This window comes from Lepidochelys kempii, unplaced genomic scaffold (genome assembly GCF_965140285.1).
Source record: "Lepidochelys kempii isolate rLepKem1 unplaced genomic scaffold, rLepKem1.hap1 scaffold_96, whole genome shotgun sequence".
Classification (NCBI taxonomy): domain Eukaryota; kingdom Metazoa; phylum Chordata; order Testudines; family Cheloniidae; genus Lepidochelys; species Lepidochelys kempii.
The window spans coordinates 93186-118479 of NW_027621940.1; the positions used below are offsets into that span (position 1 = coordinate 93186).

At 51.2% G+C, this 25294-nt stretch overlaps 1 pseudogene; it reads right to left on the minus strand.

Annotated features, from left to right (window-relative positions):
• Nucleotides 1-13630: 13630 nt before the first annotated feature.
• Nucleotides 13631-19660, minus strand: LOC140904832 (phospholipase A2 inhibitor and Ly6/PLAUR domain-containing protein-like; annotated as a pseudogene).
• Between the last annotated feature and the right edge of the window lie 5634 nt (nucleotides 19661-25294).

Consider the following 25294-nt stretch of genomic DNA (forward strand, 5'->3'; position numbering starts at 1 on the left):
TTTAATCAACCCAGAGATCCAAGTGACGATTCAACCCTTCAAGTCCCACTCTTTCCATTTGCCTACAGCCAAATTGCCTGTCCAGTACCAGGGCTGGTCAGGAACGTGGACTTTTGCAGTCGATGATGATTATCCCATCCCCATGCTGTTGGGGGAAGACTTGGCCAATCATGTGAAGTGGGCCAAGAGGGTGGGAATGGTCACCCGCAGCCAGGCTAAACGAGCCGTGAGGCCTAGCTCTGTTCAGGAAACTTCTCTCAGGACCCGGTCAGAGGTGATGGACCCGGACCCCAGGCCAATGTCTGCAACAGTACTAGTGGATCCAGTCCCAGAGACCCAGACGGAACCAGTCCCAGAACCTGAGGAACAACCAGCACCAGACCCATTGCTAGCACTGAATCCAGTACTTGCAACCTCAACACCAGAGGGCCCCACCGAACCTGAGCCAGCAGCAGCCCATAACCCTACACAAGAGGCTCAGCCAGAGCCAGAACCCCAATATAGTGTCCCAGCGGAGAGCGGTTCACAGTCAACGGAAACAGCCCCATCCCCTACATTGCTTCCAGAGGGACCAAGCATAGGTCCACAATCCAATGAGGAACTGATGTCTCCAGCATCAAGGGAACAGTTCCAGACGAACAGGAAGAGGATGAAAGCCTCCAGAGCGCTTGGACGGCAGCACGGAGCAATGCACCGCCTCTCAGCTTTTCTAATCGATCCAGGTTTGTTGTAGAAAGAAGACTTTTATACAAGGAAACTCCTTCTGGTGGACACCAGGAAGACTGGCATCCTCAGAGACAGTTGGTAGGTCCAACTAAATACCAGGCCAAGATCTTGAGCTTTCCCCACGATCACCATAGTGGCCATGCTGGGCTGAACAGGACCAAAGACCGTTTGGGGGGGGCATTCCACTGGGAGGGAATGGGCAAGGATGTTTCTACATATGTCCGGTCTTGTGAAGTATGCCAAAGAGTGGGAAAACCCCAAGACCAGGTCAAAGCCCTTCTCCAACCACTCCCCATCATTGAAGTTCCATTTCAGTGAGTAGCTGTGGATATTCTGGGTCCTTTTCCGAAAAAGACACCCAGAGGGAAGCAGTACAGACTGACTTTCATGGATTTTGCCACCTGATGGCCGGAAGCAGTAACTCTAAGAAACCCCAGGGCTAAAAGTGTGTGCCAGGCACTAGCAGACATTTTTGCCAGGGTAGGTTGGCCCTCCGACATCCTCACAGGTGCAGGGACTAATTTCCTGGCAGGAACTATGGAAAACCTCTGGGAAGCTCATGGGGTAAGTCACTTGGTTGCCACTCCTTACCACCATCAAACAAACGGCATGGTGGAGAAGTTTAAGGGGACTTTGGGGACCATGATACGTAAATTCGTAAATGAGCACTCCAATGATTGGGACCTAGTGTTGCAGCAGTTGCTCTTTGCCTACAGAGCTGTACCACATCCCAGTTTAGGGTTTTCCCCATTTGAACTTGTATATGGCTGTGAGGTTAAGGGGCCATTACAGTCGGTGAAGCAGCAATGGGAGGGATTTACACCTTCTCCAGGAACATAACGTTCTGGACTTTGTAACCAACCTACAAAACACCCTCCGAACCTCTTTAGCCCTTGCTAAAGAAAACTTACAGGATGCTCAAAAAGAGCAAAAAGCCTGGTATGATAAACATGCCAGAGAGCGTTCCTTCAAAGTAGGGGACCAGGTCATGGTCTTAAGGCGCTCCAGGCCTATAAAATGGAAGCATCGTGGGAAGGGCCATTCACAGTCCAGGAGCGCCTGGGAGCTGTTAATTATCTCATAGCATTCCCCACCTCCAACCAAAAGCCTAAGGTGTACCATATTAATTCTCTAAAGCCCTTTTATTCCAGAGAATTAAAGCTTTGTCAGTTTACAGCCCAGAGAGGAGACGACGCTGAGTGGCCTGAAGGTGTCTACTACGAAGGGAAAAGTGCTGGTGTGGAAGAGGTGAACCTCTCCATGACGCTTGGGCTTATGCAGCGACAGAAGATCCAGGAGCTGTGTACTAGCTACGCGCCGACGTATCATTGTATCAGACAATGTATACCTTCAGATCAGCGGCACTGCTATGGGTACCCGCATGGCCCCACAGTATGCCAACATTTTTATGGCTGATTTAGAACAACGCTTCCTCAGCTCTCGTCCCCTAACGCCCCTACTCTACTTGCGCTATATTGATGACATCTTCATCATCTGGACCCATGGAAAAGAAGCCCTTGAGGAATTCCGCCATGATTTCAACAATTTCCATCCCACCATCAACCTCAGCCTGGTCCAGTCCACACAAGAGATCCACTTCCTGGACACTACAGTGCTCATAAACAATGGTCACATAAACACCACCCTATACCGGAAGCCTACTGACCGCTATTCCTACCTGCATGCCTCCAGCTTTCACCCTGACCACACCACACGATCCATCATCTACAGCCAGGCTCTGCGATACAACCGCATTTGCTCCAACCCCTCAGACAGAGACAAACACCTACAAGATTTCTGTCAAGCTTTCTTACAACTACAATACCCATCTGCGGAAGTAAAGAAACAGATTGATAGAGCCAGAAGAGTTCCCAGAAGTTACCTACTACAGGACAGGCCTAACAAAGAAAATAACAGAACGCCACTAGCCGTCACCTTCAGCCCCCAACTAAAACCCCTCCAATGCATTATTAAGGATCTACAACCTATCCTAAAGGATGACCCAACACTCTCACACATCTTGGGAGACAGGCCAGTCCTTGCCAACAGATAGCCCCGCAACCTGAAGCAAATACTCACCAACAACCACATACCACACAACAGAACCACTAACCCAGGAACTTATCCTTGCAACAAAGCCCGTTGCCAACTCTGCCCACATATCTATTCAGGGGACACCATCACAGGGCCTAATAACATCAGCCACACGATCAGAGGCTCGTTCAGCTGCACATCCACCAATGTGATATATGCCATCATGTGCCAGCAATGCCCCTCTGCCATGTACATTGGTCAAACTGGACAGTCTCTACGTAAAAGAATAAATGGACACAAATCAGATGTCAAGAATTATAAGATTCATAAACCAGTCGGAGAACACTTCAATCTCTCTGGTCACGCAATCACAGACATGAAGGTCGCTATCTTAAAACAAAAAAACTTCAAATCCAGACACCAGCGAGAAACTGCTGAATTGGAATTCATTTGCAAATTGGATACTATTAATTTAGGCTTAAATAGAGACTGGGAGTGGCTAAGTCATTATGCAAGGTAGCCTATTTCCCCTTGTTTTTTCCTCCCCCTCCCCCCACCAGATGTTCTGGTTTAACTTGGATTTAAACTTGGAGAGTGGTCAGTTTGGATGAGCTATTACCAGCAGGATAGTGAGTTTATGTGTGTGGTTTTTGGGAGGGGGTGAGGGGGTGAGAGAACCTGGATTTGTGCAGGAAATGGCCCACCTTGATTATCATGCACATTGTGTAGAGAGTTGTCACTTTGGATGGGCTATCACCAGCAGGAGAGTGAATTTGTGTGGGGTTGGAGGGTGAGAAAACCTGGATTTGTGCTGGAAATGGCCCAACTTGATGATCACTTTAGATAAGCTATTACCAGCAGGACAGTGGGGTGGGAGGAGGTTTTGTTTCATATTTTCTGTGTGTATATAAAGTCTGCTGCAGTTTCCACGGTATGCATCCGATGAAGTGAGCTGTAGCTCACGAAAGCTCATGCTCAAATAAATTGGTTAGTCTCTAAGGTGCCACAAGTCCTCCTTTTCTCTATGTTTTGAATCTAATGTTTTGAAAGACAGGCAGGGCAGAAAAGGTGGGGGAGTCGCACTGTATGTAAGGGAGCAGTATGAATCCTCAGAGCTCCAGTATGAAACTGCAGGAAAACCCTGAGTGTCTCTGGATCAAGTTTAGAAGTGTGAGCAACAGGAGTGATGTAGTGGTGGGAGTCTGCTATAGACCGCCGGACCAGGGGGAGGAGGTGGACGAGGCTTTCTTCCGGCAACTCGCAGAAGCTACTAGATCGCATGCCCTGGTTCTCATGGGTGACTTTAATTTTCCTGATATCTGCTGGGAGAGCAATACAGCGGTGCACAGACAATCCAGGAAGTTTTTGGAAAGCGTAGGGGACAATTTCCTGGTGCAAGTGCTAGAGGAGCCAACTAGGGGGGAAGCTTTTCTTGACCTGCTGCTCACAAACCGGGAAGAATTAGTGGAGGAAGCAAAAGTGGATGGGAATCTGGGGGGCAGTGACCATGAGTTGGTTGAGTTCAGGATCCTGACGCAGAGAAGAAAGGTAAGCAGCAGGATACGGACCCTGGACTTCAGGAAAGCAGACTTCGACTCCCTCAGGGAACGGATGGCCAGGATCCCCTGGGGGACTAACATGAAGGGGAAAGGAGTCCAGGAGAGCTGGCTGTATTTCAAGGAATCCCTGTTGAGGTTACAGGGACAAACCATCCCGATGTGTCGAAAGAATAGTAAATATGGCAGGCAACCAGCTTGGCTTAACGGTGAAATCCTAGTGGATCTTAAACATAAAAAAGAAGCTTACAAGAAGTGGAAGGTTGGACATATGACCAGGGAAGAGTATAAAAATATTGCTCGGGCATGTAGGAATGTTATCAGGAGGGCCAAATCGCACCTGGAGCTGCAGCTAGCAAGAGATGTCAAGAGTAACAAGAAGGGTTTCTTCAGGTATGTTGGCAACAAGAAGGAAGCCAAGGAAAGTGAGGGCCCCTTACTGAATGAGGGAGGCAACCTAGTGACAGAGGATGTGGAAAAAGCTAATGTACTCAATGCTTTTTTTGCCTCTGTCTTCACGAACAAGGTCAGCTCCCAGACTGCTGCGCTGGGCATCACAACATGGGGAGTAGATGGCCAGCCCTCGGTGGAGAAAGAGGTGGTTAGGGACTATTTACAAAAGCTGGCCTTCTGCAAGTCCATGGGGCCGGACGAGTTGCATCCGAGAGTGCTGAAGGAATTGGCGGCTGTGATTGCAGAGCCATTGGCCATAATCTTTGAAAACTCATGGCGAACGGGGGAAGTCCCGGATGATTGGAAAAAGGCTAATGTAGTGCCAATCTTTAAAAAAGGGAAGAAGGAGGATCCTGGGAACTACAGGCCAGTCAGCCTCACCTCAGTCCCTGGAAAAATCATGGAGCAGGTCCTCAAAGAATCAATCCTGAAGCACTTGCATGAGAGGAAAGTGATCAGGAACAGTCAGCACGGATTCACCAAGGGAAGGTCATGCCTGACTAATCTAATCGCCTTCTATGATGAGATTACTGGTTCTGTGGATGAAGGGAAAGCAGTGGATGTATTGTTTCTTGACTTTAGCAAAGCTTTTGACACGGTCTCCAACAGTATTCTTGTCAGCAAGTTAAAGAAGTATGGGCTGGATGAATGCACTATAAGGTGGGTAGAAAGTTGGCTAGATTGTCGGGCTCAACGGGCAGTGATCAATGGCTCCATGTCTAGTTGGCAGCCGGTATCAAGTGGAGTGCCCCAGGGGTCGGTCCTGGGCCCGGTTTTGTTCAATATCTTCATAAATGATCTGGAGGATGGTGTGGATTGCACCCTCAGCAAATTTGCGGATGATACTAAACTGGGAGGAGTGGTAGATACTCTGGAGGGCAGGGATAGGATACAGAAGGACCTAGACAAATTGGAGGATTGGGCCAAAAGAAATCTGATGAGGTTCAATAAGGATAAGTGCAGGGTCCTGCACTTAGGACGGAAGAACCCAATGCACCGCTACAGACTAGGGACCGAATGGCTCGGCACCAGTTCTGCGGGAAGGGACCTAGGGGTGACAGTGGACGAGAAGCTGGATATGAGTCAGCAGTGTGCCCTTGTTGCCAAGAAGGCCAATGGCATTTTGGGATGTATAAGTAGGGGCATAGCGAGCAGATCGAGGGACGTGATCGTCCCCCTCTATTCGACATTGGTGAGGCCTCATCTGGAGTACTGTGTCCAGTTTTGGGCCCCACACTACAAGAAGGATGTGGATAAATTGGAGAGAGTCCAGCAAAGGGCAACAAAAATGATTAGGGGTCTGGAACACAAGACTTATGAGGAGAGACTGAGGGAACTGGGATTGTTTAGTCTGCAGAAGAGAAGAATGAGGGGGGATTTGATAGCTGCTTTCAACTTCCTGAGAGGTGGTTCCAGAGTGGATGGTTCTAGACTATTCTCAATGGTGGAAGAGGACAGGACAAGGAGTAATGGTCTCAAGTTGCAGTGGGGGAGGTTTAGGTTGGATATTAGGAAAAACTTTTTCACCAAGAGGGTGGTGAAACACTGAAATGTGTTACCTAGGGAGGTGGTAGAATCTCCTTCCTTAGAAGTTTTTAAGGTCAGGCTTGAGAAAGCCCTGGCTGGGATGATTTAATTGGGGATTTGTCCTGCTTTGAGCAGGGGGTTGGACTAGATGACCTCCTGAGGTCCCTTCCAACCCTGATATTCTATGATTCTATGATTCTAATTACCCTTTAAGGTATCTACCATCCTGATTTTCCAGAGGTGATTCCTTTACTTCTATTAAAGGTCTTCTTGTAAGGAAACTGAATGCTTTTTCATCATTCTAAGATCCAAGGGTTTGGGTCTGTGGTCACCTATGCAATTGGTGAGGATTTTTACCAAACCTTCCCCAGGAAGTGGGGTGCAAGGGTTGGGAGGATTTTGGGGGGAAAGACATGTCCAAACTATGTTTCCCACTAAACCCAGTTAAAGTTTGGTGGTGGCAGTGGAAATCCAAAGGCAAAGGATAAAACTAATTTGTACCTTGGGAAAGTTTTAACCTAAGCTGATGAAAGTAAGCTGAGGAGATTTTCATGCAGGTCCCCACATCTGTACCCTAGAGTTCAGAGTGGGGAAGGAACCTTGACAGGTGTGTAGGGGAATGGATGGACAGGCGTGAAGGCAGATGGATAGATGGACAGACAGTCTCGTAGGGGAATGGATGGATGGGTATGTGGGGGGAAGGGTGGACGTGTAGGAGGATGGACGGACGGAAGGATGGGTGTTGTCAGGGAGTCCCCGGGCTATGCTCTGGACCTGCTCCCTACGAAGCCAGGCAGGACTCTGGGGAAGTCTCCGCTCTGGGAGCAGCCTGTCTGCAGGACACACAGCTCGCCCGGCTTCCACCTTCCTGGGTCTGACCTCGGAGCATTCAGCCTCCTCTGCCATTCCATGCGCTTCCCACAGTGAGTCTGCCCAGGCGGGGTCCTGGGGAAGCCAGAGGGTCCTGTCCCCCAACTCCACAGTCAGACGGGACTCTCAGCCAGCCAGTAAAACAGAAGGTTTATTAGACAACAGGAACATAGTCTAAAACAGAGCTTGTGGGTGCAGAGAACAGGACCGCTCAGCCAGGTCCATTTTGGGGGGCAGTGAGCCAGACAACCCCGTCTGCACTTCACTCCACTCCCCAGCCAGCCCCAAACTGAAACTCCCTCCAGCCCCATCTCCTCTGGGCTTTGTCCCTTTCCCGGGCCAGGAGATCACCTGATTCCTTTGTTCTCCAACCCTTTAGCTCTCACCTTGCAGGGGGGAAGGGCCCAGGCCATCAGTGGCCAGGAAACAGGGTGTCAGCCATTTTCTGTGTCCAGACCCCTGCACACACCTGCCCTCTCGGGCTCTGCAAGGATCATACATCCTTATCCCACCTAGATACTTAAGAACTGCCTAGGGGAAACTGAGGCACCCCCACACTATTCAGAGGAAACATTAAGAACGCTTCCACTTCCTCACAGGTGTGTCGGGGATGGATGGAGGGGCGGCCCTGCACAGCCTTGCAAAGCACAGAGGGAAACTGAGGCACTCCATGGCATCGTAGAAATAGGAGCTCAATTCCCACTTTGTCGCATCCCTCTGTGCCCCAAACTGCTGCAGACACCGGCCTGTGCACCCTGCCCCTGCCAGCACCGATCCCAGGCACTGGCTTTAACGGCGGGAGTGAGATCAACCCAGCCAAGGCCACCTCCACGAACCCGAGGCCTTCGGGGACCAGACGAGAAAGGGGGGACGCTGGCACCAGAAATTAAAATGGAAATCCTGCTTTATTTCCCTCCTCACCAGATCCTGTTACCAGTGTAGGAAAAATTCTGTGAGCAACTGTCCTGCTCAGCCACAGCCCTGCCCCGCTGGTCACAGCACCTGCCTCGGTGTCTGGGAGGCAAACGCACTGGTCAAAGGTGGGTGGCGCTGACTTTCCACCATCGTTCTCTGCACCGACCGTTTGCTGGCTGTGGGCGGGACACGCGCGCCAAGGGCTTAGCACTCCTGGGCTCCAGGCCCCCCTCTGCCAGCCACCCTGTGTGACCTGGGACACACCACTTAGGCCCAGAGCTTCAAAGAGTTAGGTCCTGATGAGGATCTGTGCCTCAGTTTCCCCCATCTGTTCAATGCGGGTGACTGCCCTGCCCCATCCCACAAGGTGGCTGTGAGGATAATACATTAAAGATGACGCAGGGTTCAGATACCATGATGATGCGTGCCAGACAAGTATTTAGCGAGACATGCTGGAGAGGGTGGTTAACAAGCTCCTTAGGGATGTGGTGGATGGAGCATCCATCGGCATCCCCCAGGCCAGGCTGGCTGCCCTCCTGGAAGATGCTTTCATCAAATACACGTGATCGGGCACAATGTAGGGAGGACTTCTCCAGCCTGGGCTGTGCGGCAGGTCAGAGTAGATGCTGGGAATGGGCCCTTCTGGCCTGGGACGCCAGGAAAAGGGGTGAGGTGGCTCCCAGGAATCACCAGCCCTCGGGGCACTGGTTTCATCTGTAAATAATTTTTGTGACTGTTTTGCTTCTAACCAGAAGCGAAGGAAAATGCAGGCTATTCCTTGTCCTGTGTATCCTCCGCCACGCCCAGGAACATCTCCCTCTTCTTCGGGAATGGGGTCTTTGTGAAGATTCAATCCCGGACCTGCTCTACGAACAGCTGCAATACCCGGTTCTCTCCTGTCTGTACGTCTCTGCATCCCTCCCTGCTCGTTCCCAGTGGCCCAGGCTCCGACTGAGTGTCAAACTGGTTCGGAAAAGGTTCTTTTCTGGAGAAGGGTGGGGTCCCGTGTAGCACCTGGTGCCATAGGAGGGACCCTGATCTCAGGGGAGGGAGGCGTGCAGTGCCTGGCACAATGGGGGCCCCCAGTAGCAGGCTGGGGGGGATCTATGCAGTGCCCAGTGCAATCAGGGCCCCTGCTCTGGGGAGTCTGTGCAGCTCTTGGCACAAGGAGGTCCCTGATCTCAGTTATTGCAGTGCTAGAAATAAGTGGTAACAAAGTAGAGAAGGCACCTGTCCTCAGCCCTGCCCGTCAACCCCCACCAACCCTCTCTTTGGGGGTCTTGCAGGGCCGATCATCAACACCGTCTACACGGGAGGCCGGTGCCCGATCTGCATTGCCCCTGGTCGGAGCAGCTGTTCCAGCACGGAGACCCTGCAGTGCGAGGGCCGTGCCAGCCAGTGCATTTCCATCAGCGGGCAGATCTGGGAAGGTGAGCGCCTGTCCTGGATTCCTTCCAGCCCCGGCTCTCAGGGCCCATAGGCACTAGGACAAAGGGAGACCCGGGCCAGGATTTCCAGTGGGCCAGGCCCCCGCAGCCTCCCGGCAGTTCCCGCTTTACCTGGCTATGCCCTTGGCCCAGCTCTGGGCAAGGCTCAGCCCCAGGCTCCCTATAGGGCCAGAGCCTCTTCTCACACCCTGTGGCTTTGCAAGCGAGTTCGGAGCCACGCTCCCCTGTTTCAAAGCCAGCCGACTTCCCCCTCTCCCTGTGGACATGGCTCTGAACCGTGTTTAAACCCAAACCCCGCTCCGTCCACACACAGAGCCCCCTGCCCTCACCTGCCCCGCCCTGCCAGGGCAGCTCAGCCAGGGGAGCCTGCACCCCTACCCGCAGTGCAGCGGTGGCGGATTAGCCAATGGGACGTCAGGGCCTGTGCCCAGCAGCCTCAGCCCATTGGGGGCCCCCTGGAAAATGGGCACCCCTGCACCCCAAGCCCGGTGCCTGGCAGAAGTGCCAGTTGGCGGGGGAAGCCCCAGCGCCCGGATCCCAGCTGCGTCTGTGGCCCGGGGACTGGAAGAGCTCTCACCCCCAGTTGGCGGCGGGACAGATCTTTCCTGGTCTTGGGGCCGTGGGCGGGGGGGCTGCAAGGGGGTGGGTGGACTGGGACAGGACTGTGGGGGGAACCGGGGCAGGGCCATGGGGGAGGGAGCAGAACAGGGGTGAGACTGCAGGCAGAAGGGGCTGGCAGGCCCCAGGGCCTGCACAGCCCAGCCTTCCCGGCTTCTCGCTGGCCACCATCCGCGTGAAGTAGCAACCGCCACCGATGGAAGAAAAAGAGACGTCCACCATGCAGCGTGCGGCCAGCTGCTCCCCAGGGCCGGGCAGCTGAGCTCTCACTGCTGTGACCTGCCCTGGGGTCCCAGTTGCTGTCCTGTGGATGCCGTCCCTCCCCTCGACCTCCAACCTAGACCTCCCCCACTGCAACTGGAGACCATTGCTCCTCGTTCTGTCATCTGCCACCACGGAGAACTGCCGAGCTCCATCCTCTTTGGAACCCCCTCAGGTAGTTGAAGGCTGCTATCAAATTCCCCCTCACTCTTCTCTTCTGCAGACGAAAGAAGCCCAGTTCCCTCAGCCTCCCCTCCTAAGTCACGTGCTCCAGCCCCCTAATCATTTTCGTTGTCCTCCGCTGGACTCTCTCCAATTTGTCCACATCCCTTCTGTAGTGGGGGGCCCAAAACTGGATCCAGTACTCCAGATGTGGCCTCACCAGTGCCGAATAGAGGGGAACAATCACTTCCCTCCATCTGCTGGCAACGCTCCTACTGATGCAGCTCAAAATGCCTTTGGCCTTCTTGGCAACAAGGCCACCCTGCTGACTCATTGCCAGCTTCTCATCCACTGTAATCCCCAGGTCCTTCTCTGCGGAAAGGTTGGCAAATACCTACCCCTAAGGGATGGGCTGGGGCTGCCCCATGACATCCTGGTGGGACCAGAGATGGGAGATTTCACAACCCTGCATGTGACACTGGCTGATCAGGTGATGCCAATGTGTCTTGAGGCCAATTTCCTTGTGCATTCGTGGAGACCAGTGGTTCTCAGCCAGGGGTCCGTGTACCCCAGGGGTACACACAGGTCTTCCACGGTGATACATCAGCTCATCTTGATGTTTGCCTCATTTTACTACAGGCCAGATAAAAAGCACTAGTGAAGTCAATACGAGCTAAAATTTCCTGACACAATGACTTGTTTGTGCAGCTCTATGTACTATCCACTGAACTGTAAGAACAATATTTATATCCCAGTGGAGTTATCTTATAATTACACAGTGGAAATGAGAAAGGAAGCTATTTGTCATTCACAGTGTGGCCGTGACACTTTTATATATTTTAAAATAACATAAGAACGGACCTGTCATAAATATAAAGGGAAGGGGAACCACCTTTCTGTCCCTGGAGCTCTAAAATCCCTCATGGCCAGTGGCAAAACACTTTCACCTGTTGTCATAAATATAAAGGGAAGTGTAAACCCCTTTATAATCCCTCCTGTCCAGAGGAAAAATCCTCTCACCTGTAAAGGGTTAAGAAGCTAAAGGTAACCTCGCTGGCACCTGACCAAAATGACCAATGAGGAGATAAGATGCTTTCAAAAGCTGGGAGGAGGGAGAAAAACAAAGGGTCTGTGTCTGTCTGTGTGATGCTTTTGCCGGGGACAGAACAGGAATGGACTCTTAGAAGTTAGTAAAAGTAATCTAGCTAGGTATGTGCTAGATTATGATTTCTTTAAATGGCTGAGAAAATAGCTGTGCTGAATAGAATGGATATTCCTGTCTGTGTGTCTTTTTGTAACTTAAGGTTTTGCCTAGAGGGATTCTCTCTGTTTTGAATCTAATTCCCCTGTAAGGTATTTGCCATTCCGATTTTAAAGAGGTGATTCTTTTCTACTTCTATTAAAAGTCTTCTTGTAAGGAAACTCAATGCTTTTTCTTTGTTCTAAGATCCAAGGGTTTGGGTCTGTGGTCACCTATGCAAATTGGTGAGGATGTGTACCAAACCTTCCCCAGGAAGTGGGGTGCAAGAGTTGGGAGGATTTTGGGGGGAAAGACGTTTCCAAACTACGTTTTCTCAGGAACCCAGATAAAGTTTGGTGGTGGCAGTGGAAATCCAAGGGAAAGGGTAAAATAGCTTGTACCTTGGGGAAGTTTTAACCTAAGCTGGTAAAAGTAAGCTTAGGAGGTTTTCATGCAGGTCCCCACATCTGTACCCTACAGTTCAGAGTGGGGAAGGAACCTTGACAATGCCGTAGGGATGCTAACGAAGAGCTTTAGCACCAGAAAAGTGCTGACCCCAAAGGCAGAGGCATCGTGTGTGCAGACCACCGCGTTCCTCCCTCCCCCTATCGAAGGCAAAGCCCACGTGGGTGGGGGCCCTGCCACCTTCTTCTCTGGGAGAAGAAGCTGTAAGGATGGATTGAGGTAACCCTGCCTCGCTGGGCTGGCTGGACGCTTACAGGGACCGGAACCGGATGCAAAGCGGGGATCCCTGGAGACCGTCTGGGGGCACCTGAAAAGACTTTGGAAAATGGCAGTTTCTTCCTTCACCGCCACCGTTTGGAATTACAGACTGCGACTCACCCGGGCATGAATTTTACCTGCTTTAACCCCTTGTGACCCTCATTCCCTTTCCTTAGCTCACGAACCTTTCGCGAGTTTCCTACAGACCTGGCTGCCAGCGTTGCCTTTGGTGGAGGATCTGGGGTCCCGTGGCTCTGGGGTAAGAGTCTGGTCTCCTGGGGCAGGGGACAACCTGGGTGGGCTGGTTTGGGGTGTACGTGACCTTTCCTCACAAAGTCCGGCTTGTCTGAGAGTCTCTGAGGGGACTGGCTGTGACTCCGGGGTCAGACGGGGGCAGCGATCCAGGAGTTCACGCTGGGTGAAATCTGCTCACAGAGCACCACCGGTTGGGGGGATCTGCCCTGTTTCCTGACACCTTCCCTGAGCCCGGCACTCCCAGTGGAGCCGCTCCAGAGAGCGGGACGAACTGAGCCCTGCAAAATCAACCTAGAAGGACATTTCTCCCCTCCAAGGCTTTCCCGCCCGCCTGGACAGCTGGGTGAGCCATGGCCTCTCCTTCCCACAGCCCTCCTTCCCCAGGGGAGCTCAGCCAGCCGGTGCCTTTCCCCCAGCCACTGGCCTTGCCTTGGGGGAGGGGGTCTAGGCAGGACTCCTGGGTTCCATTCCCTGGCCCTGCAAGGGGAGAGGGGTCCAGTGGTTAGAGCAGGGGGCTTGGGAGCCAGGACTCCTGGGCTCTATCCCTGGCTTTCAGAAGGGAGTATGGTCTGGTGGGTTACAGGGTGGGGTACTGGGAGTCAGGACTCCCGGGTTCTCTTCCTGCCAGCATCACTTGTGCACAGATAGGGGTGGGGGAGCCGGTACGGGATGGTCAGGGGACAAGGAGCTAGGGGGGTACTTTCCCCACAACTCGCTTTATTCAGCCAATGCACAAAAGGAACCCGCAATCTCCCCCAAAGAGAAGCAGCAGCCAGTGGCTACTGAAGGGAGGTGCACTGCAGCCCGGCACGCAGCAGAAGGGGAGGATGCCAGGCTGGGGTTCAGGGCTCCCCGATGCCTCCACTGGCCCCGGGAGCTGGGAAGCACTTGGCCTGGCTCGGGATCTCCGGCACGCCCTGGGTGTATTTCTTCAGCAACGCTGTCTTCACGCACGCGCCAGGGGAGCCACATCCAGTCGAAGTATTCCTCAGTTTGATTTTACCTGGACAGGGGGAGAGACGTGATCGGGGGTTCCCAATTCCCGCCCCCCCGACCCTCATGAGGTCTCTCACACACTCCCCTCCCAGCAGGACTGCACCCGGCTCTGCAGGCAGACTGGGGTCTAGTGCTCAGAGCAGGGGGCCTGGAACAACATGAGAACATAAGAGGAATGGCCCTCCTGGGTCACCCCAAAGGTCCATCTAGCCCAGTATCCTCTGGCCAATGCCAGGTGCCCCAGAGGGAATGAACAGAACAGGGAATCATCCAATGATCCATACCGTGTCGCCCATTCCCAGCTTCTGGCAAACAGAGGCTAGGGCCACCTTCCCTGCCCATCCTGGCTAAAAGCCACAGATGGACCTGTCCTCCAGGAACTTCTCTAGTTCCTGTTTGAACCCTGTTATAGTCTGCGCCTTCACAACTTCCCCCGGCAATGAGTTCCACAGGTTTCTTGTGCGTTGTGTGAAGCAGTACTTCCTTTGGTTTGTTTTATACCTGCTGCCTGTGGTGACCCCTCATTGTTATGTTAGGAGGAGTAAATAACACTTCCTTCTTTACTTCCTCCACACGGTTCAACCTTCTTTAGACATCTATCATATCCCCCCTTAGCCGTTTCATTTCCAAGGTGAAGAGTCCCACTCTTATTAATCTCTCCGCATATGGCAGCCATTCCCTCCCCCTCATCATTTTGGTTGGCATTTTCTGAAGCCTTTCCAATTCCAATAGATCTTTTTTGAGACAGGGCGACCACATCCGTCCGCAGTGTTCAAGCTGTGGGCGTCCCATGGATTTATATTGAGGCAACACGATCTTTGGGGTTAGATCTCTGTCCTATTCTCTGTCCCTTTATGAATGATTCCCAGCATTCTGTTTGCTTTTTTGACGGCCGCTGCACATGGAGTGGATGATTTCAGAGAACTCTCCACAGTGACTCCAAGATCTTTCTTGAGTGGTAAATTCGACCCATTATTGTGTATGTTTACTTGGGATTACGTTTCCCCATGTGCATTACTTTGCATTTATCAACACTGAATTTCCTCTGCCATTTTGTTGCCCAGTCACCCAGTTCTGAGAGACCCTTTAGTACCTCTTCACAGTCTCCTTTGGACTTTAATATCTTGAGTAGGTTTGTATCTTCTGCAAATTTTGCCACCTCACTATTTACCCTTTTTTCCAGAACATTTCGGAATTTGGTGAATAGCACTGGGCCCAGTGCAGATCCCTGGGGGACTCCCACTATTTACCTCTCTCCCTTCTGAAAACTGACCATTTCTTCCTACCCTTTTTTCCCTTTCTTTTAACCAGTTACTGAGCCATGAGAGGATTTTATCGCATGACAGCTCACTTTGCTTAAGAGCCTTTGGTGAGGGACGCTTTCTGAAAATCTAAGTACACTATATCCATGGGATCCCCCTTGTCCACACTCTTGTTGACCCCCTCAGAGAATTCTCGTACACTGGTGAGGCGTGATTTCCCTTTACCGAAACCATGTTGACCCTTCCACAACAAATTATGTTCATCTATGTGGCTGACAGTTCTCTTCTTTTCTATAGTTTCAATGAGTTTTCCCTGTCCTGAAGTCAGACTTATTGGCCTGTAGTTGCCGGGATCACCTCTGGAGCCCTGTAGCCAGACAGCCACCCCCCCACCCCCCCCCCAGACCAGCATTGCTGGAAACACAGGAGGAAGCCGGAACAGGGCACTTAACATATATTCCAGCACAGCCTTTGAAGCTGTGAAAAGCACAGGTGTGCTGCTACAATGTGCCTCTGGGAACAGATACAAGGATTAAGCTCACAGCAGGCAGAGGCCCTGTGACAGACATGGCTCTTAGCCCCTACTAAATAGCGTGATGCACACACCCCAACATCCTAGGTGGGAAAATATTTACCCTGACAAAAGAAATGTCCAGTAGTCGACACTTATTGTTTCTCTCCCTTGCAAGTGTAAACTACTCTTGCGAAAGCTGGCGTCACCCAGACAGACCAGCCCCAATTTGGCATAAGAAAGGAGAAAGAGAATAAAGGAGTACAGAGGTATAAGTAGGGGACCTACTGCACCATGATTTTGGAGTGCTTTTCACTATCTATCTGCTGGTCAGATAAGTGACAGCCTCCCAAGGCTTCTGCAGCTAAGAGGGTCCCTAAGCCTTGTCCCTTATTTGTCTTTCCGCAGAATTGAGTGACCGATCCTGGCTTGGCACCGCTGGAATCGAGAGATGCAAGGAGGGTAAGAAGCACCCACACCTGATCTCGTATCTTTAGTGTACACATATTTTGAAATAGAGCTTTATACTTTGTTTTCTTTCTTTGGGATTGTGGCTTCAGTTTGTAACCTGTTTGTGTGTGTAACATCTCTACATTTAAATAAGTAGGCACTAGCAATTTTGTAACCACATGATTAGAATCTAGCTTAATAAATTTTGGTAACCATTTGTGCATAAGCCTGACTTGTTTTCTCTGGTTTACTGTAAAGCAGCCAACACAATTAAAGAACCTCAGCCGTTTTGGCTCTAAAGCCTGGCCATTAGGTGGGAGTACTAAGAGCCTAGCGTTGAGTTGTGCCGCCTCCACGGGGCAAACTCTTGGGCCACCTGTCAGTCAATCCTGGCTGCCCGCTGCGAAGGAGCTCTGAGCTCTAGCAGTTAAAGTTACGGGTCGTTAGGACCTTGGGGCATCCGTCAGCCTAGCCCGGGCTGCCCGCCGCGAAGGGACAGTGCGTCCTAGCGGTTAAAGTCACGGATGGTATAAACGGGCATAGCTGGCACCTCACCAAACATCCTTGGCCATCGGCTAACAAGCCCTTTTTCGAAACAGGCGTGTCATTAGCCATCCTCCAGCCAGTTGAGACAGAAGCTGATTTAAATGGTAGGTTACAAACCACAGTTAGTAGTTCTGTAATTTGACATTTGAGTTCCCTCCGAACTCTTGGGCGAATCCCATCTGGTCCTGGTGACTTATTACTGTTTAATTTATCAATTTCTTGCAAAAAACTCCTGTAATGACTCCTCAATCTGGGACAGTTCCTCAGATTTGTCACCAAAACAGAATGGCTCCGATTTGGGAATCTCCCTCCCATCCTCAGCCGTGAAGACTGATGCAGAGAATTCATTTAGTTTCTCCGCAGTGGCCTTATCCTCCTTGGGTGCTCCTTTGGCATCTCGGCAAGTAGGACTCCTGGGTTCTCTCTGCAACTCTGCCAGGAGAATGGAGTCTAGTGGGTCAGAGCAAGGGGGTCTGGGACTGAGCCAGGACACCTGGGCTCCACCTCGTAATCTGTGTTCAGACCCTGCCCGCATCTGGAGGACTTACCCAGTCTTAATATCCCAGATTCCACAACACAATGGTCCTCGGTGCCGGTGCAGGCCAAGAGCTCCTTCTTCTTCTGCCAGTGATCTGCCCCCGATTTGAAGAATGACAGGCACTGCCGGCCGTTGGGGACGGAGCTCACAGTTGGCACTGAGAACAGTCAGACACACACAGTCAGCCAAGTGTGGGGAGTCACCACACATTGGGCTCAATCCCAGCTCGGGGAAGGGAGTGGGGTCTAGTGGTTAGGAATGGGGGCTTTGGGCTGGGAGCCAGGACTCCTGGGTTCTCTCCAGGCAGGTGTGGCCGGAGCAGGGCTCTAGGTTTGCAGCAGACACACACCTGGGATGGCCCCGGCGTTGCAGCCGTCGGTGTCACAGCAGGCGATGTTCGCCCGCATGGTGACATTGTGCACGTAGGTGAGCGAGAAGGGGCCGGGCTCACAGTTCTTGGGCTCCAGGCACGATTTACCCGTGTAGGAGAAGGAGTTTCCCTCTGTGGAAGGGAAACAGAGCATCACCTCTGAGCTCCCCAATGGACCCCCAGCCGCTCCATCCTTCCCTTTTGTTCCATCCACCCCACCCCCAACTAATCTCATCTCCCCACCCCCCGCGATAAAATCCTCTCTTCTGTCTGATCCAGGCCCCACAGCCACCCACTGCAATACCCCATCTCATCCCATCCCCCGTCAATGAGATTATCATTCCAGACTGAGCAGTCCCTGCTCCTGGAGAGGAGCGGAGACTATTGGTTAGAGTAGGGGGACGAGCTGGGAGCCAGGATTCCTGGGTTCGACCCCTGGCTTCAGGAGGACAATGGTGTCTACACTTAGTAGGAATCTTCTTTCACTCACCCAGCCTCATCTCTGCCACGACGGTGACGCAGGTCCCTTCCGAGGGGGCACAGGGCTGCAGGGGGCCGGAGCATGATTGCTCTCTGGACGCACACACCTCGCATTGCAGAGCGCTCCCTGGAGGTTGGAAAAATCCATTCTCAGTACAAACCCCGGCTCCACACCCCTCCTCAGGCAGTGCCCGTGGGCGAAATACCACCAGCAACCAAGAGGTGGCTCTGTGGGAGTTGTTACCACCAATGCCTCCTCACTGAACGTGTGGGCAGGCAGATCTTGGAGAAATGCCACCTGCTTTTGCAGCAGTTCTGCCCAGTTCCATTTAACTCTCCGGATGGGGAAAGGCATCTTCCTAGCCGGTCATTTGTATCTTACTCAAAACCACAGACAACTTGTTTGCTGCCTGAGTGTCTGTGGCTAGAATACATTTTCAGCTGCTGACGTGGCTATCTGGGGTGCAGCTTGTGCCTGTGAACAAACCCCACACGTCTGTGTAGACAGAAAAACAAGAATACGGCTGCTCTGAAGAGGGGTTTCTGCCTGGCTTTGTGGTGAACCTTTCTCACACACACACACACACCGCCGTCACTCTCTGCTCCAGGCCTCTGCCTCTCAGAGTTACGTCAGCTCAGCCACACTCGACTTCAGCCCACTTTTCATCGCTGATCCTGCCAATTCTCTTCTTCAGAATACAATTCACGCTTGTTAAGCCTTTGGATTAATGGCTGTTCGTCTCCAGCCAGCGATCCCAGGAGCATGAACTCTTTCCTCTCCAGAGCGTGGGGGCCTTTAAATTCATTACATGAGCATAAGGTAGTTTTAAGAAAGAAAGAAAGATTTTCCCACTTTGGTTTTTTTAGAGCATTCATGTGGAAACATCACTTAAACCTCAGAACACCTTCCCCGCCCCTTCTATGTCCCTAGATGGTTGCAAAGTTATATTATCCCTATCAAAGAAATACGGAAACTGAGGTAGAAAAAAGATGTGTTCAATTCAGGGTTAGAACCAAGAAGACAGCTGAGAACTCCTCACTCCTGACTCCCAGCCCACTCTAACCCACAAGATCCCACACCTCTTTCAGAGCCACGGACAGAGCCCGGGAGTCCTGATTTGCAGCCATCTCTGCTCTAAATCACTACACCCCAGCCCGCTTCGACAGCTGGGGAATGAGCCCAGAAGTCCTGGCTCCCAGCCCCCACCCGTTGCACCCCCATTCCCCTTTCAAACCCGGGGAATGAAGCCAGGAGTCCTGGCAGGAATCTCAGCGCTGACAGGCAAGGGAACATTTCTAGGCAGGACGACATGTGGACGGGGGTGCTGCTCCTCATCGGGATGACCCCAAGCTCGGGCGAGAGATGGAGGAGGAACGAGAAGAAGGAAGGACAGACGGACTCAGACCCGCTGGCCAAGCCCCTAGCGTGGGCTGTGGGAGTCCCAGACTCCAATCCCTGCTCTCCCCATGTCAGCCGGGGGACGTGGCACCGGGTTTTCCTCTTGCTGGTTTTACCCACAAATTCCATCCTGACACCAGAATGCGCCATCCACAGCGGCACGTTCCCCAAGTGAATTCCCGACCCCACCACCCAGCTCCCTGTGCCCGGGGACGGACGGGACTCACCTGTGGCCAGGAGAGCGGACAGCAGACAGAGGGGCAGAGCCACCCACATGGTGCCTGGATGTTAGCTGCAGCGACAGAACAGTGAGGAAGCATCTGGCTGTGGTTTTATCCGGCAGGTTGGCAAATACCTGCCCCCTGGGCGATCGGCTGGGGCTGCCCCATGAAATCCTGGTGGACCCGGAGATGGGAGATTTCACAACCCTGCATGTGACTTTGGCTGATCAGGTGATGCAATGTGTCTTGAGGCCAATTCCCTTGTGCGTTAGTGGAGATCAGTGGTTCTCAGCCAGGGGTCCGTGTACTTCAGGGTACACACAGGTCTTCCAGGGGGTACATCAGCTTATCTTGATGTTTGCCTCGTTTTACAACAGGCCAGATATAAAGCACTAGTGAAGTCAGTACGAGCTAAAATTTCCTGACACAATGACTTGTTTGTAAAAAGAAAAGGAGGACTTGTGGCACCTTAGAGACTAACCAATTTATTAGAGCATAAGCTTTCGTGAGCTACAGCTCACTTCCTCAGATGCATATCGTGGAAACTGCAGCTCTATGTACTATCCACTGAACTGTAAGAGCAATATTTATATCCCAGTGGAGTTATTTTATAATTACACGGGGGAACTGAGAAAGGAAGCTATTTGTCAGTCACAATGTGGCCATAACACTTATGTATTTTTATAATAACATAAGAAAGGACCTGTCATAAATATAAAGGGAAGAGGATCCACCTTTGTGTCCCCGGTGCTATAAAATACCCCATGGCCAGTGGCAAAACACTTTCACCTGTTGTCATAAATAGAAAGGGAAGGGTAAACTCCTTTATAATCCCTCCTCTCCAGAGGAAAAATCCTCTCACCTGTAAAGGGTTAAGAAGCTAAAGGTAACCTCGCTGGCACATGACCAAAATGACCAATGAGGAGATAAGATGCTTTCAAAAGCTGGGAGGAGGGAGAAAAACAAAGGGTCTGTGTCTGTCTGTGTGATGCTTTTGCTGGGGACAGAACAGGAATGGACTCTTAGAATTTAGTAAGTAATCTAGCTAGGTATGTGCTAGATTATGATTTCTTTAAATGGCTGAGAAAATAGCTGTGCTGAACAGAATGGATATTCCTGTCTGTGTGTCTTTTTGTAACTTAAGGTTTTGCCTCGAGGGATTCTCTCTGTTTTGAATCTAATTCCCCTGTAAGGTATTTGCCATCCTGATTTTACAGAGGTGATTCTTTTCTACTTCTATTAAAAGTCTTCTTGTAAGGAAACTCAATGCTTTTTCATTGTTCTAAGATCCAAGGGTTTGGGTCTGTGGTCACCTATGCAAATTGGTGAGGATTTGTACCAAACCTTCCCCAGGAAGTGGGGTGCAAGGGTTGGGAGGATTTGGGGGGAAAGGCGTGTCCAAACTACCTTTCCCAGTAAACCCAGTTAAAGTTTGGTGGTGGCAGTAGAAATCTAGGGGCAAAGGACAAAATTAATTTGTACCTTGGGGAAGTTTTCACCGAAACTGATGAAAGTAAGCTTAGGAGGTTTTCATGCAGGTCCCCACATCTGTACCCTAGAGTTCAGAGTGGGAAGGAACCTTGACATGGTGGCAGAGTGGTGGGATTAACCTGAAATCATTTTGAGATCAATTTGAGATTTTTTTGAACCAGAAAAACGGATTTTAAAAAGGAAATATTTTTTTTCGTTTGGGGCTGCTGGAAAGGAGGTCCAACTGAAAGCAACAAGTTTTTTCTCTGCTTTGGGGACAGAGCTGAGACAAAAGGGGATTATCTTTGTGAATTGCAGGTTTTCTTTGCCTGGAGGCAGAGTAGTTAATCTCCTGCAGGGAAATGCACAGTCTTCGAAAACCTGAGGTTTTGTTTCCCCCTACAACTAAATGGGAGGGGGGGGGGTGTTCTACCCATTTCCCTGGAGACAAAAGTGGCAGGGTTTTTTTTTTTTAGGATTCTGATTTTTTTTTTTTTTAGAAGGAGCACAGATTTGAACACGAATTTTTTTTTCCTTTGGGGCTGCTGATAAGCAGGTTTCTAAGTAGTTGGAGGTTTTTTGCTTTGATTTGGGGCCAGAGCAGAGACAAAGGGAATTGTCTTTTTCTGTAGGCTGACAATCACTAACAGAGAATAGGTATCCTATTCCAGCACAGCAAAATTTTACAGCCAAGTTTTGTTTGTTTATTTCCAAACCTCCGGTGTAAAGTTAGTTAAAAACAGAGAGGTTAGGATGACAGAATCCACGGCTCAACAAAAGCTGGAAGTAGCCAGATTTCAGGCTGAGGAAAAACATAAGGAACATGAAAGACAGATAGAACTCATGCGGCTGGAGAAGGAGGTACAGGAGGCTGCCCACAGGAGGGAAATGGAGGCAAGGAAGCATGTGGAGGAGGAGAAGGAGAAAGAGAGGAAGCATGAACTGGAGATGGAGCAGGTAAAGACTCAGCAGAATATACCAACAAACCCTAGCAATCCTTCTCCAGGTACCACTTCCCATCCCAGAAAGTTCCCCACCTACAAGGCAGGCGATGATACCGAGGCCTTCTTAGAAAACTTCAAAAGGGCCTGCCTTGGGTGCAGCATCCCTACAGACCAATACATGGTAGAGCTGAGGCCGCAGCTCAGTGGACAATTAGCTGAGGTGGCGGCTGAAATGGCTAAAGAACACATGAACAAGTATGAACTGTTTAAATCCAAGGTGAGAGTCAGAATGGGGATAACACCCAAGCATTCTCGTCGGAGCTTCAGAGCCCTAAGGTGGAAACCAGACGTGTCATTTACCTGACATGCCTACCACATTGTAAATCACTGGGATGCCTGGATATCAGGAGCAAGTGTTGAATCTCCAGTAAATTTGCCCTTCCTAATGCAAATGGAACAATTCTTAGAGGGTGTTCCTGAGGAAATAGAAAGATACATCCTAGATGGGAAGCCCAAAACTGTAATCGAGGCAGGAGAGATCGGAGCCAGATGGGTGCAGGTGGCAGAGAAGAAGAAAACTTGTCGCAGTTGGAGCAGAGACCAGAAGGGACAACCCCAGACCACACCCTATTACCGGGGGTCACCCAAGGCCCCACCTACCTCCCAAAGAACCCTCCAGACACCTTATCGTCCCACCACCCCGTTCTCCAGCAACCCACCTCGCCCCAGTGACCCGTCAGCTGGACGATGTTTTAAATGTAACGGGCTGGGGCAAGTAAAGGCCAACTGCCCCAAGAACCCCAACAGATTACAGTTCATTGCACCGGAATCACACCAAAGATCCGCAGGCCCAGATACCTCCCAGATACCCTTGGAGTGGAGGGAAACTGTGCGTGTGGGTGGGAAGAAGGTCACCGCGTGGAGGGACACCGGAGCACAAGTGTCAGCTATCCATGCTTCCTTAGTGGACCGCAATTTAATCAACCCAGAGATCCAAGTGACGATTCAACCCTTCAAGTCCCACTCTTTCCATTTGCCTACAGCCAAATTGCCTGTCCAGTACTGGGGCTGGTCAGGAACGTGGACTTTTGCAGTCGATGATCATTATCCCATCCCCATGCTGTTGGGGGAAGACTTGGTCAATCATGTGAAGTGGGCCAAGAGGGTGGGAATGGTCACCCGCAGCCAGGCTAAACAGCCGTGAGGCCTAGCTCTGTTCAGGAAACTTCTCTCAGGAGCCGGTCAGAGGTGATGGACCCGGACCCCAGGCCAATGTCTGCAACAGCACTAGTGGATCCAGTCCCAGAGACCCAGACGGAACCAGTCCCAGAACCAGAACCAGAGGAACAACCAGCACCAGACCCATTGCCAGCACTGAATCCAGTACTTTCAACCTCAACACCAGAGGGCCCCACCGAACCTGAACCAGCAGCAGCCCATAACCCTACACAAGAGGCTCAGCCAGAGCCTGAACCCCAATATAGTGTCCCAGCGGAGAGCGGTTCACAGTCAACGGAAACAGCCCCATCCCCTACATTGCTCCAGAGGGACCAAGCATAGGTCCACAATCCAATGAGGAACTGATGTCTCCAGCATCAAGGGAACAGTTCCAGACGAACAGGAAGCGGATGAAAGCCTCCAGAGAGCTTGGACGGCAGCACGGAGCAATGCACCGCCTCTCAGCTCTTCTAATCGATCCAGGTTTGTTGTAGAAAGAGGACTTTTATACAAGGAAACTCTTTCTGGTGGACACCAGGAAGACTGGCATCCTCAGAGACAGTTGGTAGTTCCAACTAAATACCAGGCCAAGTTCTTGAGCTTAGCCCACGATCACCCTAGTGGCCATGCTGGGGTGAACAGGACCGAAGACCGTTTTTGGGGGGCCATTCCACTGGGAGGGAATGGGCAAGGATGTTTCTACATATGTCCGGTCTTGTGAAGTATGCCAAAGAGTGGGAAAACCCCAAGACCAGGTCAAAGCCATTCTCCAACCACTCCCCATCATTGAAGTTCCATTTCAGTGAGTAGCTGTGGATATTCTGGGTCCTTTTCTGAAAAAGACACCCAGAGGGAAGCAGTACAGACTGACTTTCATGGTTTTGCCACCCGATGGCCGGAAGCAGTAACTCTAAGAAACCTCAGGGCTAAAAGTGTGTGCCAGGCACTAGCAGACATTTTTGCCAGGGTAGGTTGGCCCTCCGACATCCTCACAGGTGCAGGGACTAATTTCCTGGCAGGAACTATGGAAAACCTCTGGGAAGCTCATGGGGTAAATCACTTGATTGCCACTCCTTACCACCATCAAACAAACGGCATGGTGGAGAAGTTTAATGGGACTTTGGGGACCATGATACGTAAATTCGTAAATGAGCACTCCAATGATTGGGACCTAGTGTTGCAGCAGTTGCTCTTTGCCTACAGAGCTGTACCACATCCCAGTTTAGGGTTTTCCCCATTTGAACTTGTATATGGCCGTGAGGTTAAGGGGCCATTACAGTTGGTGAAGCAGCAATGGGAGGGATTTACACCTTCTCCAGGAACTAACATTCTAGACTTTGTAACCAACCTACAAAACACCCTCCGAACCTCTTTAGCCCTTGCTTAAGAAAACTTACAGGATGCTCAAAAAGAGCAAAAAGCCTGGTATGATAAACATGCCAGAGAGCGTTCCTTCAAAGTAGGGGACCAGGTCATGGTCTTAAGGCGCTCCTGGCCCATAAAATGGAAGCATCGTGGGAAGGGCCATTCACGGTCCAGGAGCTCCTGGGAGCTGTTAATTACCTCATAGCATTCCCCACCTCCAACCGAAAGCCTAAGGTGTACCATATTAATTCTCTAAAGCCCTTTTTTTCCAGAGAATTAAAGGTTTGTCAGTTTACAGCCCAGGGAGCAGACGACGCTGAGTGGCCTGAAGGTGTCTACTACGAAGGGAAAAGTGCTGGTGTGGAAGAGGTGAACCTCTCCATGACCCTTGGGCTTATGCAGCGACAGAAGATCCAGGAGCTGTGTACTAGCTACGCGCCGACGTATCATTGTATCAGACAATGTATACCTTCAGATCAGCGGCACTGCTATGGGTACCCGCATGGCCCCACAGTATGCCAACATTTTTATGGCTGATTTAGAACAACGCTTCCTCAGCTCTCGTCCCCTAAAGCCCCTACTCTACTTGCGCTATATTGATGACATCTTCATCATCTGGACCCATGGAAAAGAAGCCCTTGATGAATTCCGCCATGATTTCAACAATTTCCATCCCACCATCAACCTCAGCCTGGTCCAGTCCACACAAGAGATCCACTTTCTGGACACTACAGTG